Genomic DNA, 20,474 nt, shown 5'->3' with positions numbered 1-20,474 from the left:
ATCTCCACCAGCTGCCTCTCCTCTTTTCTCCTCTGACCATTTGTGGTACCCACCTGGTGTGCCTTATCTCAGTTATAAATGAAAATGCTTCACGCTACAAATCTGGACGGATCTTGCTGTGATTTATCTCACCCTGCTTTATATTTGGAGGTGGTGCCATAATCAATGTGTGTATATGCTTTTCCCCTCAAACTGCGTATCAATTCTGTGCCTCTTTTGAGTAAGGAATAACATTTCAGGTAACTTATTTACTCAGTTTTATAAACATTTTCTTGCTATCCTTTATGAAAAAGAGGAAACTAGTATGTTTAGTTTAGGCATCAAATAGTTTGCAATCCCTGGTGAGAAGTCCTTGAGAACATATAGAGGGATCTAGGGTTTGTTATTTCCCTTCAGAAAAGCTCTTCCCTCATCAGCACAGTAAAATTATGTTAAAAGCAGTATGAAGGTGTGGTAAGCCTTTGGGGGGAGATATTTCTTTCTTTGCTGTTTTTTAACCTGCCTCTTTTTTTTTTTTTGTCAGTGGGTTATTTTAAATCTTCCTGAGAACCGTATCTTTAATATTTAATTAAAGGGTTAGCTAAAAGGAGCGTGGTGGGTGGATTGCTACCACTTCCCTCAAACCTACTTATTATGTGTCTTCTTAAGTGTGCTTTAAATAGTTATAGCAAACATCATCGCTAAAAATCACAGTTACTTTCTGGCTGTAGGAGGTTCTCTGTATCACTCAGAGTCTTGGAGAGGCAAATAAAATAAAAAAAAAGTCTGGAGTGCTTTGAAGCTGTAGCAGAAGGGGAGCAGAGCGCGTGTGATAAGCTGCAGCAATAAATCGTGCAGGGAAGAAAGAAGGAAAAGTACAGCCCATGAACTAGGGCAGGATGAAGTCCCTGCCGCGCCAAAAATAAGACTGCTGCTATTGAAAGGAGGGTTTATAGCAGGAGCAGCCTGTGCTGGGGGAGATGCAGGAAAAAGGGGACAGCAGGGACCACAGAAGCGTCGTGCTTCTGACCATGGAGGAAGGGAGATAGCTAGGAATGTAGTTAATTAAGAGATTTAGAAAGAGGGTTGATCTATTTTAGGGAAAATTAGTTCATGGGTTTTGTCTAGCTGGTACGCTAGCCAGGTTCTACTTTCTTTGCAGCAGACAATCCTAAAAAAAGGGATATGAGAAAAGTGGGAAAGGAAAGGTGAGTGAGAGGAAGGAAGAGAGCAAGACCTGAGAGAGAGAAGCATGGGCTGGCGAGGATACAATTGGGCAGCTAAAACACAGGATAAAAAAAGGTGAGGGATCAAAGGAGAAGAGCACAGGACAGCACAGTACCAGAAAATGCGACAAGGAAGGCCGGAGGACAGCAGTGTAGACAGGACTTACTGCAGGAGCTGACTGCCGAGCTGCTCCAGGGGCTTTTCTGTTGTGGGAGATTCCCTGAAGAAGATCCTATAATGTCCTTTTTGTTTGTATCCTAGAAAGCGGTGTGTGCTTCCTCCGTGCTCTGTCCTCCTCCTGGCAACTGAGAAGGACGTTAGGATTTGGAGCTGTGGTGTGGAACTCAAATCAGGCCGTTGCCTCACTTCTGAGAGCGAGAAATAAAGCCAACTTGTTTCCAGATTCTAAACGCTGGGAGGACAAAATCAAAATGGATTGGCCAGTCATCTGCTTTGTTAAGGTTCCTCAGTATCAAAGAAGTGGGAGGATTTTTTTTTGCAGACAGTAAACATCAGTATTGCTCAATATTGCCCCTTTATCCAGTCAAAAATCTCCTTAAGACTTCTTGTAAAATCAGCTGTCAGCAGAGGTCCTCCAGCTCTCATTAGACACATTTTATCAGGAATATTATTTTCCATCTGCTGTCCCCGGAACAGATGATTAATTTGAAACTAGGATCCGGGGAGGTGTGAAGTTGTATTCGGAAGTTACTTCCTGGCTTTTTTAGACTATGTCCTTTTGGAGCACCTTCTTTGAGTCTGAAAAAGCTGCTTGACTGAATGCAGGCATTGAACAAAGAAAGCTGTCTCTGAATACATAAATACTGAAAGAACTCAACAAAAAACAGAGCTGATGATTTATATGAGAACGTATTTCTGTGTCATTAGAAATTAGTCCTAAAAGTCCAACAATCAAAAACTCAGCAGTCAAAGACCTCGTGAACTTGCCTTTTTTTTCTCTCCCAAAGGCAGCATGTTGACTTTATTCTAGCCTAAACTTCAGTCCTGAGTCCAAAGAAAGATAATAGGTATGGCCTGTTTATTTGGTGCTATGATACTGTACTATATAAAAAAAGACTCAGTTCTTTCTCCTTGTCCAAAGCGGTACATAAGATCCTAAAACGGAGCTTCTTGCATAAATAGCAGGGCTGGGACAAAGCCTGTCTATTATAACAAATGCATGTGATATGACTGTGTCATATATATACTTTTAGAAAACTCCCTTAGAAAAACATTCAGAGTTACAGCTGCCAAGCAGTGATTGCTGTGATGGCCAGTGCTCTGATGTCTATTGATGTTGCCGTTCCGCAGGAACTTGCAATAGAGAGAAATCTATTCTTGATTGGTAGGCTGACTCTACAGAGAAAATACTGTAGAACTAACTGGCATTTAGGATTTAAGTCTCAGAGTTTTCTGTGCCACATTTTACTCTTTTTTTTTTTTTTTTTTCCCCAAGAATTTCAGGCACAGACATGGAACCATAGTGTCTTCATTTTACACCAGCATTATGGCTAGTGTGGTGATTTACATACTCCAACAAGGTGGTCCGTTATGAACTCGCTTCTTGTTGATGAAGTTTTTAGGCAGTTTTTAGAACTGTCTTCCAGCTGAATGCCTGGGTGTGTAGCTTGGCTCATGTACTGAGGATTTATTTTTTAGCGTTACACGGGGAGATCCGATGCATGCTTAGGAAAGCTTAACTGAAATTACATGGGGAAGTGTTTGCATGGAGTCAGTGTGAAAGATTTGTGTCTTCTGTGCAGCAGGTAACTCCTGATGAAGAAGGTTGCTCTCAAATTGTATTAGGACCTAGACAAACAGAATTAAGTAGGCCAACCTGCTGGTATAATATAATTTTCCAGTTACATATCCCCTCCCTGACAAGCACCAACCGATATTAAATAGTCCATTACACGTGCCACATTTCAGAAGATGACAGTCAGTAGAGATGCTGAAGAAAAACTCCTGGGTAGGTCTCTCCTCCGGCCTTCCTGGGGAACTCCTGGGGAGGAGATGCAGCCCTGAGAGAGACCGAGAGGGCACTGCACGTGCACTACGAGCACACACAGCCCTGCGAAGTGCCAGCTGTGGGACGCTGAGGGCAACAAGCCTCTGAGCTTACCTAGACAGCGTGCATCCTGTCTTGTATTCACACACCGATCTTGCAAATGTTTTACAAATGTACGGATTGCTTGGATTGAGCCAAAGGCTTCACATGGGTTACTAAATACGCGCTGGAGATTTTTGTGTTAAGTTAGTGACACATTTAAAGTTTTGCTTTGCTCGCTCTGACGAATAAAATTGGCTGCCAAACTAGGTCTGAGGACAAACAGGTTGAAAATGAGTCACCTGCTGTTATCGGCACAGCTGCACTGGAGAGGTGGTTTTATTTGTACATCAAAGGGTAGAGGTGAGGCACTGCGGCCACAGCCACCAGTAGGGACATTGCAAGAAGCCATAAAGACAGAGCTTGTCTCTCTGTTTCCCCTAACCCTGTATTATTAACCACTTAATTGCATCCTTTTAAATGGACATTGCTCTGCTTTGTGAATTTTAACACCCCCTCTTACATCACTTCAAAGTTTTTCTGATATGCTAAGGAAACCTTAAAACAAGTGATGTAAATTTACATGCATTTCAATCTAGAAGCACGCAAATGCCATGCTGACACCTGTCAAATTTCACCAACAGCTTCCTCACACTAGTAAGTCTTAGACAAATCAGCGATGACGGTAGTTAACACAAAAAATAGAAACTGTGTAATTTGGATGTTTGACTTAGTCTTTTTCCAGATTGCTTTGTCTTTCAGTTTGATTGACTTCAGACGAGAACGTCAAGCTAACAGCAGTGAAACTGTCATAGTGTTGTTTATTTATAACAGTTCCTTTTGTTCATGCTGCTAAATAAGGTGGCAATAAATATTCATTGCAGTTGTGTTTCACCAAATGGGAATTCAGAGATAACTCCTCACACTCTGAAAACTTTGCATTTTGTACTTGGTGTTTGCCACCACACTTAACGTACATTATCTTTTGCTGTGAAATGTTCTTGTGTTTTCTTATTCAGTGACCTCATGCATTTTAAGTTATTTGTGGTTTACTAACATAAATATTTGAAGTATGTTGCAGGTCCTCTTGGCAAAATTAGTGAAATGTAACTGAACCAAATCTAACTGTCTGTGTGGTTTAGAGGAGTTCTTCCCTTGCCATTTGCATTAGCAAGATCTGTAGACTTTTACTAAAGATTCCCCTTCTGAAGTTCCCCAGTAAAACCAAGATTTCAAATTCAGCGCGAAATCCATGCTGACATGGATTAGCATCCATCTTGGGAATGAAAGCAGACCATCCTTAAGAGAAATCCAAACCATTTCTTCATTTATGCCAACATCATTTAGTTCTGAGAATGTATGATAACAATACAAACACAGGTAATGCCTTATACTGGAAGAGATTGTTCATATTATTTTATTATTATGTAAATACAATTTTGTAATGTATGAATAGAATTTATAACAATCCCACCAAACTGGGAGGACTGATCGGTATCCTGGAAGGCGGGACTTGCATTCAGAGGGACTTGGACGAGCTGAAGGAATGGGCCAACAGGAACTTGGTGCAGTGCGGCAGTGACGGGTGCTAAGCCCTGTGCTTTGAACGGAGCCACCCAATTCACCCGTGCAGGCTGGGGCTGTCTGGCCAGCTTGCACCTCTGGGAAAGGACTTGGAGGCCCAAGTGGACTGCAGATTTACAAGGGATCAACAGTGTGCCCTTGTCTTAATGGAGACTAGCCACATCCTGGGCTGCAATGGCAAAAGCAGAGCCAACCGGTCAAGGAAAGTGATTCTTTTCCTCTATTCATGACTTGTGAGTTGACATCTGGAGTACTGTGCCCAGTTTTGGCCTCCTGGAACATGACACTTTTTGACAAATCGGAGGGAATCCAGTGGAGGGGCACCAAGATGGTTAAGGGTCTGGAGCCTGTTATGTGCAGGAAGAGGCTGAGAAAGCAACTTCTGCTCAGCCTGCAAAAAGAAGGCTGAGAGGGGGCTGATCGCAGTCATCCACTACCTAGAAAGGGATTACAGAAAAGATGGAGCCATACTCATCACTGAGATGAAGAGCCAAAGAGCAAGAGGCACAAGTTGCAGCAACCAAGGTCCCAGCTGGATGGAGGGAAGGACCTCTTCACCACGTGAGCAGGCAAGCACTAGAGTAAGTTGCCCAGAAATAATGGAATCTCCATCATGGGAGATTCTGGGGACTCAACTTGATAATTCCCTGAGTAACCTGATCCAGTTTTGAAGTTTGGTCAAAGCTTGAAAGAGGAATTTGGATCTCCATAGGTGTCTTCCAAACTAAATGTTTCTGTGATTCTCTTATTTTATTTACATTATGAATTTTGATATTCAGAGGCATTGGGGAAAAAAACTTAATATCCAAAAATACGCCTGTGAAGCTCTACCCGATTCATAAAGCTGCTAACCTCCAGGAAGGGCATCATGATTCGGTACTTAGTGTAAAGTACCCCCTTCCAAGCACCCTGTGCTCTAACTTGACTGTGTGGATGTAGGTGTATAAAGTTGTGCAATCACCTGTTGAAGTTATCACTAATCAGCATATCCACACTAAAATTTTTGCATGCATACACAAGCTGACAGTACACTGCTATAAATATTTTCCGTGTTTTGAGAAAACTTTTAATTCTGTTTTCCCTGAAGAATTTTAATCTTAACAGGTTTTTCTTCTTGTCTGTTTCCCTGCAATGCAAGATGGGAAAATACTTCCCTCAGTAGAGAGAATAAGAAGGAAACCACGGAAAGCAAGCCTGGAGCTTATACATGGATCTTCTGCAAGAAAAATCTTTAAATTTTGGAAAGCGAGTTACTGTAGTTGACCTTGTCTCACATTGCAAGGCTTTCATGATTGCTAAGGTGAATTCCTAGGGCCAAAGCCCCTGGTCTCAATCTTGCCCTGATTTTACCTGCATCCTCTAAACATTCTGCAAATTAACATCTGAGGTGAAAAGGATTTCGGTGGCATTTCTGGCAGGGACTTTCGTCTGGAATATATCACAGTACAGCTCATCTGCTTGCATTTGATGTCCCCATTCTGCTGCACAACAGATCCTCAAATCCAGTCAATACACGTATTTCCCCTGTCCACCTTGTAGCGTCAAAGACCTGGATTTGTCTTTCCTTCCCTGCTCCCTGGTATGCTTTGCCTCGCTGTTCCTGGATAGGAAAGCCTTCTCCGATTGCACTTATTTTGACCCCATTTCTGAGAGAAAGTTGTGTTTGTCGAGTACCCCTCCCTCACAAGCGCAGTCAGAGCACTTGGAAAAACAAAGGGCTGGAACAAAGGACCAATGTGTTCAAAGTGACTGGCCCTAGAGCCCAGCTGTTAACATTGCAGCAGTGAATAGTGCTGTGATTCAGCTCTGCCCGGCGCAAAATGGAGTCACACTGGAGGTGCCGGTGGTTGGAATGTTAAGCGTGGCAAGAGCAGTTTTGCTGCTTTCCGCGAGCACAAGGGGTGGCCAGCCTTGACAGGGGGTATCATCTGTGTTGAGTTGCCTGTCACTTCGCCTCCATCACCAAGCAGAAAAAAAATCTGACTCTTGGCCTGACCTTCTGGACAGTTACTCTACAGGCACTCAGTTATTTTTGAGGTAATTTAAATTTTTTCTACGTATTTTTTATATTTACATATATATGTATGTATATTATATATATACAGGGGAAACTTGGACCCGAATCACAACCCAAGCTGAAACAGACTGTTCTGGTATTCTTTCCACCAGAACAACCAAAAGGCTTTCAAACCTGGAACATAACTACATATACATCTTCTGCAGCATAAATGACAATTTTATCTGAAGGCCATTTCTGCTCTTCCTTTCGGCATTGGCAGTAATCAACTCAAAGGTTCCTGCCCATTGGAAGTGACCTGAAGAGAGAATGTGTTTCTTGACATGAATATCACTAACAGATGACATGATCCACTTCCTAGTTGGAGCCATCTGCTCTACAATTTGTGCACCAGCTCTCAGAAAGGGACAACTGGACACTGCCCATAATAACCATGGTAAGTTCTTTGTGAAAAAGCATAAATGTAAGTAGGCGAACCAGGGTATGAACGGTGAGACCCACCACAGTGAAGGTGGCAAAGGAGAAGACAGAACCAGCGTCCACCAGTACACCTGGTGACCATAAATTATTGTAGGTAACCATGTTCCTGGAAGAACTGACGAGTTCTTTGGAAGGAAAAGAAGCAGAAGGTATTGCAGCCTCCTGAAGGAGAAGCTTCAGTTTATGCTGTTGATTTCTCTTGAAATCTTCTTTCAACAGAGAAGAACATAAATTCCTGATGGTAAAGAAAGCCAAACTGAAAAGGATGAGAAATCAGGGGGTACCTAGAAATTTGAAAGACTACCAGAAAATTCTTCTCTATACCTCTTTCTCTTATATTACTTCACATGCCTGGCGCAGCCAGTTAAATGTACCTTTCCACCTTCCCAGCGTTTTCTCCAACTGTATCATCTGCTGCTGCCTAATAGATAAACCTACCAGATTCCTCTTGGTGGGGCAGAAATGGAGGGAGGAGAGTAGGGCAGGGTAAGGGGAAAGGAAAGGAAAGCAAAGTTAACACCAAGCAACCAGCAAAGGTGTTACCAATCTAGCCAAAGGGAGCAAATTCAGAAGATCAGCGGACAAGAAAATGAACTCAGCTGAGACAGACAACCACCTTCATGTCACTCCTTCTGTACTCTCACTGTTTGCCACTTTCTATCTGTAAGGCAAAAATCCATAAAAGGGACTCACACAGTTAAATCTCAGCTCATAGGAAAAACCTCGCCCTGCCTCCATGTAGCAGTCTCTTCCTTCTTGAGCAATGTAGCACTTTGGATTGAACCTGAGAAATTGCTTAAAAGAAAGCTTCACCTTGTCGTCCATTTTCAGAGACAAAAGTAATTAAAAAAAACCCAACAAAACAAACCCCAAACCAAATAAAAAGCAGCACTTGTCAGAAGCATGCTTTTTACTCAAACAAAAAATAGCCTGTTACGTGATGTAAAGGGACACAACTATTTCAGAAAGTGGAAAGTGGCCCTGTGGAAGAGTTAATTGTGGACTTCAATGGGACCTGTGTACCATTCGGAGGATTTGATGGCTTCTCCACATTGCTCTGAATGCCACAGTGCTGGGTGTTGGACTGAAGGATGACAGAACGCACTGGCGCTGCCTCGGAGCTGTGCATACCCTCAGGGGGCAACTGAAAAGGATGGTAGTCATAGAGTCACAGAATGGTTTGTGTTGGAAGGGACCTTTAAAAGTCATCTAGTCCAATCCCCCTGCAATGAGCAGGAAAACCTTAAACGTGATCAGGTTGCTCAAAGCCCGGTCCAGCCTGACCTTGAATGTTTCCAGGAATGGGGCATCTACCACCTCTCTGGGCAACCTGTGCCAGTGTTTCACCACCCTCATTGTAAAAAATTTCTTCCTTATATCTAGTCTAAATCTTCCCTCGTTTAGTTTAAAGCCATTACCCTTGTCCTATAGCAACAGGACCTGCTAAAAAGTTTGTCCCCCTTTAGGTACTGGAAGGCTGCTATAAGGTCTCCTCAGAGCCTTCTCTTCTCCAGGCTGAACAACTCCAACTATCAGCGTGTCCTCACAGGAGAGGTGCTCCATCCCTCTGATCATCTTCATGGCCCTACTCTGGACTGGCTCCAACAGGTCCATGTCCTTCTTATGTTGGGGGCCTCACAGCTGGACGCAGTACTGCAGGTGGGATGACACCAGAGCAGAGTAGAGGGGCAGAATCACCTCCTTCAACCTGCTGGCCATGCTTCTTTGCATGCAGCCCAGGGTATGGTTGGCTTTTTGGGTTGTGAGTGCACGTTATCGGCTAATGTTGAAATTCTCATCAACCAAATCTTCACAGTTTGCAGCGAGCTCTGATTTTGTCTATTACTGGACCTGATCCCACTGGAAACTTCAGCATGCTCAAAGCTGATCAAAAAGGAACTGTAGTTTTCATATTGTTGTGTGTGGGGCAGCTTTGGCTAGTCTGTAACTTTGTTGCCAGGGCATTTGAAGACTCTGAACGTGCTGTACAAACCTACAAGCTTTTCCTGAAGAATGCCTGACAATATATATTATATCTCATAATCTTTCAGTATTACTTGCAAATTCCATTCTGTGTGCATGATGTGCAATAAAAACTACTGGTTTATCTTGTGCTAGGCAAGATTTGAAACAGGCATCTGGTTTGTATTTTTGATATAGTATTGAGATGTTGAGATCGGTACAAATGAACTGTGCAGCTGCATGAGACAGACATCTAATTCTGTATCCTGGTGGCTCAGACGGGAGCATCAGACTCTTGTCCTGGGGATCAGAATGATTCAGGCTGGAATGGAGATGATCTCTTTCAACCCCTTGCTGCAAGAAAGGCCAACTTCAAGCTTAGATCAGGTTGCTTAGGGCATCGTCCGACTGAGTCCCAGACATCTCACAAGGTGGACATCCCGATACCATTCTGGGCAGCCTGTTCCAGTGCGTAGTCACCTTCTGGGTGATTCACCTTTTCCTTCTGACTTTTTCCTGTCTGACTAGTATTGTGGCTGCTGGCTCTTTTCTTCTTTCATGAGCAACTCTCAGAGGAGCCTGCATTTGGGAGAAGCGAATAAAAACAGTTCAAAAAGAAATAAAAGAATTGCTACATTTTCCCAGTTTGTGTCTCAACCTGGCGTCTCGGTGCTTTATCCACCTGGAATCACCCATCAAGCAGAGGTCTCCCTTGAGCTGCGTACAGAGGCACGCAGATCTCACAACCATCATGGCATTTGCCATCTAAAATTCAAAAAAAGCGCTTGAAGAGTTTTGTCTTTTCCCTCCAGTGCTCTTTCCTTTGTATTCACTATGGAGGGTCGTTCGTCACGGTATCCTCCATTTATTTGTCTTTCATTAGGTTCTTCTTCAGTTGACTCGCCTTGTAATATTCTCAGGTTTTAACTAAAACAAACAGCCTCTGCAGATTTTGCTAATTCACTGTTCAGATCCTCTTTCCAAATTACCAAGTATTTAATACATTATGCAGATCAACTGTTGAGGCTTAATTTTTTTAAACATTTTGACGTTTCTAATCTTTTGCCATCCTGAAAATTGATTTCTCAGTCGTACTCTGCTTTCTGTATCATGGCCAGATTTGTAGCCATAAGAAGATTCTGCATTTTTATAGCTGCTAAGAAAGGACTTCCTCTAAGGTTTTTGAATGATTAATTACATTATATTGTCCTTTATCTGTTCTTTTTTGATTTTTAAACCTATTTGCCAGCTACAGGCACAATGTTTGCTGACTCTTGATTCTCTGGATCACCCAGAAAGCTTTTTCTTTATTCTGGAAATAAACCCAGAACAAAACAGACACTCAGTATTTTATGTATCTATAAACCTCTAGCACAAAATCAGGTTTCGGTGAGAAATTAAGGGTTCTTTAGTATGTAATATATATATATTATTTTATACATTATGCAATACATATTTATATAGATAGAATGTATAATGCAATATGTGTAAATGTGTTTAGGAAAACTGTTTACATTTTATTATATAATATATAAAACACAATAATATTAAATAATATGTGTCATTATGTAATATAATAGTATACAATCTATGAATAATTAACACATGCATATATTATATGCTATGAGTTATACAGATATATAACAATATACATATAGAGTAAATAGTGTATGTAATATAACTTATAGTACATATAGTTTATAAATAAGTAAAATTTAAAAATAATAGATTTAAAATATAAATTCAACATAAGCATTTAACATAAATTTAAATCAACAAAATTAGTTTTAGTAAATCTATTTAATAAACATTGAATATAGAGTATGCATTAATATTTATGATGTTATATACTATAACATAACTTCATTTGCAGCTCTCCAGTGTCAGGCTTATGTCCTTTCCAAGCTCCTGAACACACACCAACCGGGCCTGTCGGAACAGGCTGCTCTTTAACGTGCCGTTTTGGTTTGGTACCTACTATTTTGTTCACCAGTTTGTTCTGGTACTTCCCGTTCTCGTAAGACTTCATCATCACTCCCAAGCCCAGAACTGGCTTGTCTTCAACATTGTCTGGGAGGCAGTTGCCACTAAGAAATCATGTAGCTTGCGAGCAGTGCCCTTAATTGCTCCCTTTAAGCACTCAAGAGATCCGCTCTCGCGTGGACACACTTCCCCCAGGAGCTGGAGCCAGTAAGTGCATCAGTGCTTAAATGTGTTGTTCATTCCTGGAAAGCCGCTGTTCTAGCGCTGTGCATACACACAACGCCCCAGGTGCAGCTTTTCCTTTTAACATTGGATATTTGATCTTCAAAATCCTTCTAACATTCCTCTCATCCACAGCCAGCTGCAATTTCTTCCATTTGCTTGTTATTCCAAATGTTGCAGGATTCCTCTTTCCCCCAGCTGTCTTCCCCAGCTTCCCAATTTTCTCCTAGTGCTTATCCTTTGCCCTCCCGCCTCCCATCCAGTTCATCCCTTCTCCCCAGAGCTTTCTCTCCCTCGCAGCCTCCCCCAGGGGCGCGCAGCTCATTTCACTTCCCTGCTAGGAAGCACGGAGCGGTTTGTGAATGGAGAAATCCGCATGAGAAGAAGCAGGCACAGCATTTAAGGGCATAATCCACAGTCAGGCCAAGCGAGCTTTTTCCCCTAACCCAGGGAAGCGCTGCAGGAACGCCTGTCGGAGGAAGAGGCTTTTATTCGGTGTTCTCAATGCTTCTGCTCGCCCTCCTCCGAGGAAGCATCGCTCGTCCACACTGCTCCGCTCTGCAGTGCTTCTTCAGGGTCCTGCAGACCCGTCCTACGTCCTCCAGGGGTGCCGGGAGACAGCGGTTTTGAACAGTTTGTTGAACACAGTCAGCCCCACTCTGAAGAACATTTATATAATGAGAGCTTGTGGAGCTGTTATCACAGGCTGAATATGCTTCGGCTTCTTTTGACAGGTTGTTTTTGGGCCGTCTCTTACACGTGCCGTATGTGAAAGCAATTTGCTGCTGTCAGCGCACATCTTCTGCATGTAAGGGGGTGAGCAGCTCTAGATCTTTCTGTCTGTGACCTTCGAGCTCAGTCAGGGGTCTGGAGGCAAACACAGTCATCATGATGCATTTGTTCGACTCCTGTCCCCAGACCTAGCTTGGAAACAACAGTTGACAGCTTTGCTTGCTGCTACCAGCCATAAATTCAAGTGTTTTCCTTACCAGCTGCTTGAGACTTTTAACTTCCTTTTATGATCAGCATCTGCTGTTCGTTTTTGCACAGTAAAGCCCCTCCATTGGCAGTTTAAGCAGTTAGGCTGACAAAAGGTATCATTCGTATAAATCTCTGTACGTTCTCTCTGTAAATCAGCAGTAATTTGTTGGTAACCACTCATTCCCTAGCGAGACCTCTCTGTTCTCCCATGTACTGTCTGGGGTTTTTTGGTGTTAAACACATATGCTGTATTTCAGGAAAATACAGTATTTCAGGACAGCTGTGTAAAGGGCCAGATGACTTTTGTTTAGTTACGTTTTGCTGAACGCCTTCTCTGCAGGAGTGCGTAAGCGCTGGAGCAGTTGCTCAGAGAGGCGGTGGGCCATCTACCCTGGGACACTCCTGAGACCCTTCTGGACCCTGAGCAACCAGCTCCAGCCTTGAAGCTGGCCCTTTGTGGTCCAGGGGGCTGCACTACGCAACTCGCCCACCCCCAAGTCCCTTCCAACCCAACTTGTTCTACCGTTTCCATGATCCCTTGTTCTTGGTTTAGTGGACAGAGTCAATTTGAAACACAGCCTTGTTTGCTTCAGAGCATAGCCCGGAAATTAAGCTAGAGATGGAAAATTACATCAGCTTTTCATAGACGGTTGGTATGCTACAAAGAATATATCAGGGAAAATACCGTTTCATGACGTTTACCTTTTCAGATCAAATCTGATTTAACATGCTTTTCTATGAACTTCAGGAAAGAATATGGCTGAGTTTGGCTCTCCTTTCGATGTAGTTCACAGAGGTCAACAGCATTACCCTGTTATCGCGGCGCTGTACCAAGACAGACTGCAGTACAAAATGTTAATGTTCTGCCCTGTGCTCAGACTCCTCAGAAAAATATATTTTTCACCATTAGTGTTGCATTATCCCTCCTATTTCTTCTCAGAGGGAACAGCACAATCCCTGTAATAGCATGATCAGAGATTTCATATTATTTTAACCCTGCAAACCCTTTTGTATGACATCAATTCTTAATAAAGCATGTCACTTACACGACCTGTTGCAATTTGTCAAGGGAAGCATTAAAGAGTTCTTATTTGAGGGGTTTGAGTGAGGTATTATGTGAGTTTTCCTGAACACTGGATGTGGATTCAAATGCTATTTGGATGTGAAAAGCAGAAAAAACAGATTCTCCATAGGAAGCAAATAAATTGTCAGTGGTGATGATCGCTTTTGTTATTTGACACACTTTTTCTGTGTTTTTCTTTAGCTCACCTTTTTTCCAGTGCAAGGCGTACTAGTGTTGCTTGAAAAGGTTTTGCTAAAAAAACGACCAAATGATTTTTTTTTAGAAAGAAAACGCAGATTAACTGAATTACTTTTGATATTAGCCAAACACTGAAGTCCCCCACACAGGGAAGTCACATTCAGTTGCCTTAACCTTGTCTCTGACTGTCTCTAAGGTGTTCTAGAGCATCGGAAACCTCTCCACAGGACTGGCTGACATCACATGGGACCTCCTGGAGGCCCATCAGCACACGCATGTATTACTTTTCTCCACCGACCATTTTTGAGATTGTCTCACAAGCCGTCTAGAACAAAGCGAATTGCTCAGATCTGCCCTTTCTATCTTAAATTCACAGTCACTGTGTACAGCTCATCCTTTGCCTCTAGAGACGATGTAACATTTACAGCTGAACATATGACTTAATAAAAACAGGAACAATTCAGATCTGTAGATGCCTCACATTACTCATGTACCGCAGCCTCCTTCAGCCAGGAGCACAGCATTTTGAAACACAGGACAAAATTCACCAGCTTTGTACCTTCTGTGGTGTTATTGGAGTAACGTATGGGGCAGTGAGACAAAAAGCCAAGGTGGAGGCCCGTTTCTACCAGAGCAAGCTAACGTTAACAATTTCATCAACAGTTTCAACTCAGTCCTCTTTTATCCTCCAATATATGATATAGTTGAATTAACAATAAAGCTATTCCTACTGCATTTTGGCAGATTCCACTGAACTAACTTGAATTACAGTAAATGAAAAGCACTAGCAATACTAAACTACTGCACATAGTCAGTAGGGGATGCAGCGACTGTGTTGTTAAACCATCGCACTCTGGTTTAACTTGAGTTAAACATGTGCACATGCTTCCCTAATTGCTAAATGCAGTACTTCGGTGTCTGAATAGCCAGAGGGCGTCTGAAGGTGTATCGAGCAGAAGAGTCTCAGAGAGCTGTGATCTTCTGTGCAAAGCATTCACTCTGGGAACGATCCTAGAATCAGAAAAAGACTGAGGTTTGAATCGGCTCCGGAGGTTAGCTGGTCCAGCCACCCCCTGCTCAAAGCAGGGCTACCTTCCCAGCTAGATCAGCTTGCCCAGGGCCTCGCTCAGCCAAATTTTGAAGATCTCCAAGGATGGAGATCCACCACCTTTCTGGACAACCTGCCCCAGTGCTCAACTCCTCTGTGGGGAATAATTTTTTCCTCATCTCCAACCAGAGTCTCCCTTGCTGCATCTTGTATCCTTTTTTGTGAGTCCTGTCACTTTGCCTTGAGAAGTGGCTTTGTCTTTTCTATAGGCACCTGTAATTTACCAGAAGGCAGAAATTAGATCTCACCTACCACTTCTTCTCCAGGCTGAACAAATCCATTTCTCCCAGCCTCTCCTCACAGCATGGGCTCCAGCCTCCTAACCACATTGAGGGGTCCTCCACCTGTGGACTTTTAAGCAGAAAAAGGACTCATCAAAAGAGTGGAAACTTCTGTTTGCTAAAGGGAATGTAAAAGAATTCATGCATACAAGGAAGAAATACATGCAAAATGAGATTCAATTTAGCAAGAGAATTACAGGATAACAAGAAATCATTCTCTGCGGTTTGTTCTTACCTTGTTGAGTGGCCCAAAGAAAACACTGATAAATATATTCAAGGGAAAGGAATCAGCAGATGATTTCAAGCTGGATTGCCTATTACTTCTTTTGAATCTGTCCTCTCTAAATAGTAATTAATGTATCCAAAAAGATGAACTAGCCCTTTAAAAAGATGAGGCTGTTCATGCACGTAATATCGGTGAAAAAGTCTCGGGGACCAGAAAAAGAAAAAGACAGTGAATAATGGAATAAGTTAGACCTAATGAAATAAACCAGACATCTTCAAATTAGACAAGCCTGATAAACATCATCTAAGGATACCTAGAGAAGTGGCTCTCACTGTCTCAGAAGCCTTAGCAGTCATCTGAAAAACTGAGTTATGGGAGATTAAAGAAGAGCAGATGCCTTTGAAAGGCTGAAAGAGAGGAGCTGGGAAATAACGGAGCAATCAGCTTAATTTTTAGGCTGTCGATCTGGCACCTTTCACAAGCTCTAAATTATTTTTACCACAGCAATAAAAAATATAAATCCAGATAACCTAAACTGATTTTGCAGCAATAGATTTAAACTTTGCCCCCCCTCGCCCATGAAAATATATTACTAAGGTGTAAAAGAACACATATTCCTAAGGTGTAGACCACTTCAGACCAACTGAGTGCACCTACCCCCTACACTTTAAAAGCTAGGAAATGACAGGATATAGAAACATATGTAAAAAATTGGTTAGTTATAACCACCATAAGGTCTGTGCCTATGCAAATGACAGGTTTAAAAACAAAGAACAGACTGACTGAGACTGCAAAACTCAAGGTGGTGTTAAAATATCCATAGGAGCAATTAATGTTGCACAAGAGAAGTAGCAATGTTTGACCATTTTGGAAAGTGGGGGGTTGTTTCCTCTTTGTCCTTGTAAACTGCGATTCAGGAAGAAGGTGTCAACTCATCGTTTCTGTGGATTCATGCTTAAGACCCTATAGGCACTAAGAAATTATGTTACAGAAGACAGAGGGAGGTTTTATCAGAAAAGATGGATCTCTGATAAATGGGCCGCTAACACCCAACCCCACCCCACCCAGCGGGACAAGGTGAAAGCTCAAAGAAGTCATGTCTCCTCTTTCTCCACAGTTTAGAGAGTTTTTTTCATCAGTGTGATACGTAACCCGTTGCAATCAGAGAGGCCTGTTAGCATTGTGAAGGCCTTACACCAAATAGTGCGCATACTCTACCACCCTGGCTATCTAGAGGACTCTTAGCAGCAGACAAAACCTAAGAAAACACATTATCTTCCATCCTTCCCTCTATCAGAGATATCCTTTCAGTTTTTTGGTTTTTTTTTTCCTAGGAGAGGGAAGCTGGTTGGAGTCAACCCTCCTTGGGATCAGAAATTCTGTTATCTAAAACCCTAACCTGCAGGTTTAAGAGGATTTCAAGCTAAGGTGGAGACCCCCCCCCTCAGAAATCCAGACAGGACCTGAGACGAGGGGATGCGAAGCAGTTTGCATTGCCATTTCGCTAGTACTTTCAGATTGCCCCCAGGAGCAGACCCGTTATACATCGACCCAGACAGCAAGACTCAAAGAACTCAGACACTCTTTGCCTGTAGGACATATGCGTGTAGGCAGTGGACGAAGCTGGGAGCTTCTGGCTGTTCCTTTTTTTAACAAGATGTAGCCATGCCCTTTGGGTCCATTCTGTACCACAGGCAGACCTGAAAAACATGTTTTCTGCCTTCATGGCCTCTATTTCTAGAACAATTTACTGGTCCACTAAGTGGAGATCATGAGGCAGTCCCACAAGTTCCAGCCCCTTTCTGCAAGAGAGGTACGTATTTTGAATTAGAAAAGAAGGTGTGTATCTTTGCATTAAAGATGATCCACACATTAAATATGACATTTTTTCAAATCATCGTTCAAAATAATTTACATTATTTATCATCATGACTTTGTTACCACAAAAGAAGCTCTTAAGCAATGACTACCGAAAAATGTTTGCATTTCATTTTGTTTTCTTTTCGTATTCAAGAGACCTTTGTGCAAAGCTAGTTATATCTTCTTTTTGTTAAGTAAATCGGCACATTTTGCACAGCTGCACAGATTTTTTCTGTCGTAAAGAGAAAAGCAATTTGAAAAATTAGAATATGAAAATGAAGTTACGAGGCATGGAAACCCACCGAGAATATTCTAGAATAATTGCAGCGGCATAAACTTCTTGAAATTTAAAACAGTCATGAAGTAGCCAGGGGTTTGAGGGTAGTGATTATTCCCCTCTACTTGTGTGTGAGGCTGTATCTGCAGTACTGGGTCCAGCATAGCTCCCCCATGAGAAGATTTGCGAACATACTGGAAAGGCCCACTGGAGGAGGCCCACCAAGATGGTTAGGAGGCATGTCGAATGAGGAGAGGGGAGCTGGGTTTGCATAGCCTAGAGAAAGGACTGTTAAGGGGGTTTCAGTTGCTCTCTTCAACACCCCAAGAGGTGGTTGCAGAGAAGATGAAGCCAAACTTTTCTCAAGGGCGTGTAGTGATAGGACAAGAGGCAGCAGGCAGAAGTTGCAGCAGGGAAAACTCCCAACTGGACACACAGAAAAACTTCTTCCCCAGGAGAATGGTTAAGGATTAGAAGAGCTTGACCAGAGATGTGGTGCAACTGCCATCCTTAAAGACTTTCAAGACTGATCTGGACAAGGCTCGGAGCAAACTGGCCCAACCTTGAAGTTAGCCCTGTTTTGAGGAGGGGTTTGGACTAGGTGACCTCCATAAGCCTCTTCCAACCTAAATCCTTCTGTGTTTCTGTGATTTTATAATTAGAACAACTCTCTGTGATCGACTGGCTCCTGATGCGCTGTCCTCAGCTGCTGTCTGTAGCAGGTCTTTATCTGCAAGCTCAGGCTGGCTCACCTCTCCATGGCAAGAATATGGAACCTCCAAGGCTGCCTAACTGAACATACAATTCCTGTAACATTTCAAAAATAGCTGCTGAGAACCATCCTCCAGCTAGCTCACCTTGAAACATTTAAGTTACCCACCACCTGGGTTTACATCTTACATAGCTGCAACCAGCACCGTGGGTGTTACTGAACAGTTTCTGTTCTGTCCTCCCTTCTCCCCCTTACTTCTGCCTTTTTCTTTGGCTGAAGAAACTAATCAAATGCTGATACGTCAGCAAGTGGGTTTCAAAAAACATTTTAGGAAGTTTTAATTATGCTGGTTGTCACTACATTCATATTTCTTATTGGGAGATGCTCCCATATTTAATGCAGTGTTATAACTTAGTGTTAGGTTCATGATGCTGTTTGCTACCATGCAGGACCTGGAATTTCATTCCAGAGATTTTGCATTTGTAAAAATTCAGATGATGGAGAAAGAAGAGTTGAAATGCAATGTTTTCTACAGGGTAAAATGGCTTTAAGAATCCACATGGAACATCTGAAACAGACATTTTTAGCATTTCAGGCCATTTCCCCCATTTCCTTCTTCACTGCCTTAGAATGTCAGCTGAAGACATGGGCAGGCAAGTGGACAGTGTACCAGCCTGACAGCTGTCCAGGGAGACATTCAGACCTACAAGGGCAAGAAATCCTGGTAACACAACGTTCAGGGTATCACCTTGCTGCATAACAAGTTAGTTGGTGAATTTGAAGCCTGAGAAGCCACAGGAAATTGGAGTTTAGGGGGTGGTTCTCAAGAGCCTCGCGGAGAGATTTCTAGGTTGAGGAGAACTGGAAAAGATTCAGGGGACACTGCCAGAAATCTTACTGCTGTGTTCCTAAGGACACTTATTTTCCTCCAATAAGCTGGTATTTTCCAGAAGAAAAGCATTTTATGAGAGCATTTTGTGGACAGATTTAATTTTTTAAAATATTAGAAAGAAAATACTATATTCTCTTTGCTGCTCAGTCATCCCGCTCATCAGCATTTTGGTGAGAAATTCCTCTCCTATGATCTTGTCATAATGAAACAGTTAGCTCAGGATCCCTTCAGAGCTGCCAAAGGCCTGCAGACTGCCAGAAAACCATTCTGGGTGGGTTACAATTCCATCAGTAGCTGTTGAATCAGTAGCTATTAGGTCCAGCTCTGAAGAACTGCAGAAGGACCTTACAAGACTGAGCAACTGGGTGATAAAACAGCAAACGAAACTCAGTACAGATAAAAGTGATTTACATGGGGAAAAATAATGCTAACATCACACGTAAAACAACAGGGTCTCTATTGCCGTTCAGAACATAATAATGAAGTTATGACAGGCAATTCCATTGAAACATCGGCTTGATATTTAGTAGCATTAAAAACCACCAACCAGACGACTGGAGGTTAGAACAGAGAGCACACACTTGCACAACTGCCACATCCTAAGCATCATGTGCAGTTCTGGTTCCCCCATCTGGAAAAGGACATAAAACCTGAGAAAAGTTCAGAAACATTTGATAGAGATGATGAAAGGTTTGGAGCAGTCTCCATGCAGGGAACAAACAAGTGAGCTAGGACTCTTCAGCTGGGAAAAAAGGTGATGGATAAGGGATATGACAAGAAGACCATAAAATCAAAAGTGTCCTGAAGAAACTAGTCAGCGATCAGTTGTGTGCTGTCTCTTCCAATGCAAGGAGTGGGGATCATCCACCAAAACTGTTAGGAGCCAAAGTAACCAAAAGGAGCTAATACTTCACACAACAGGTAGGACCTGGGGGCTCCCTGCCACAGGATGTCATGAGCGCTAGAAGCTCACGTGGTCTCAGGGAGCGATTGGCAAATTAATGGAGGAGAAATATTCAAAGGACCATTAAACTCAAAGACAATATATCTGGTCCAAGAAACCAGTGGAGTCTGGGAGAATATTCTGGGCAAGGATCATTGTATGCCTGCCCTGTTCTTGTAAAAATTGTAAGAATTGTTTTGGCCACTGTTCATATCTGTTTCCCCTTTAGCAACAGGCAAATGTCAATTGCTAGCACACCTGGAAGCCTCTGAGCTATAGAAAAAGACAAATGGGGAGGGGTCAATAATTTCAAGGGAAGACAAATGGAAAACGGGAGTGGAAGATGCAAAGCATCAGAAATACAAAGAGCTACGCAGGTGAAGCAGGAGTGTACAGGCACGGTCCCGAGGGATGGTTTGGTGACGGAGTGCC

Source organism: Larus michahellis, chromosome 2 (genome assembly GCF_964199755.1).
Source record: "Larus michahellis chromosome 2, bLarMic1.1, whole genome shotgun sequence".
In the NCBI taxonomy this organism is placed as follows: domain Eukaryota; kingdom Metazoa; phylum Chordata; class Aves; order Charadriiformes; family Laridae; genus Larus; species Larus michahellis.
Note: the sequence above shows the minus strand (reverse complement) of the source record.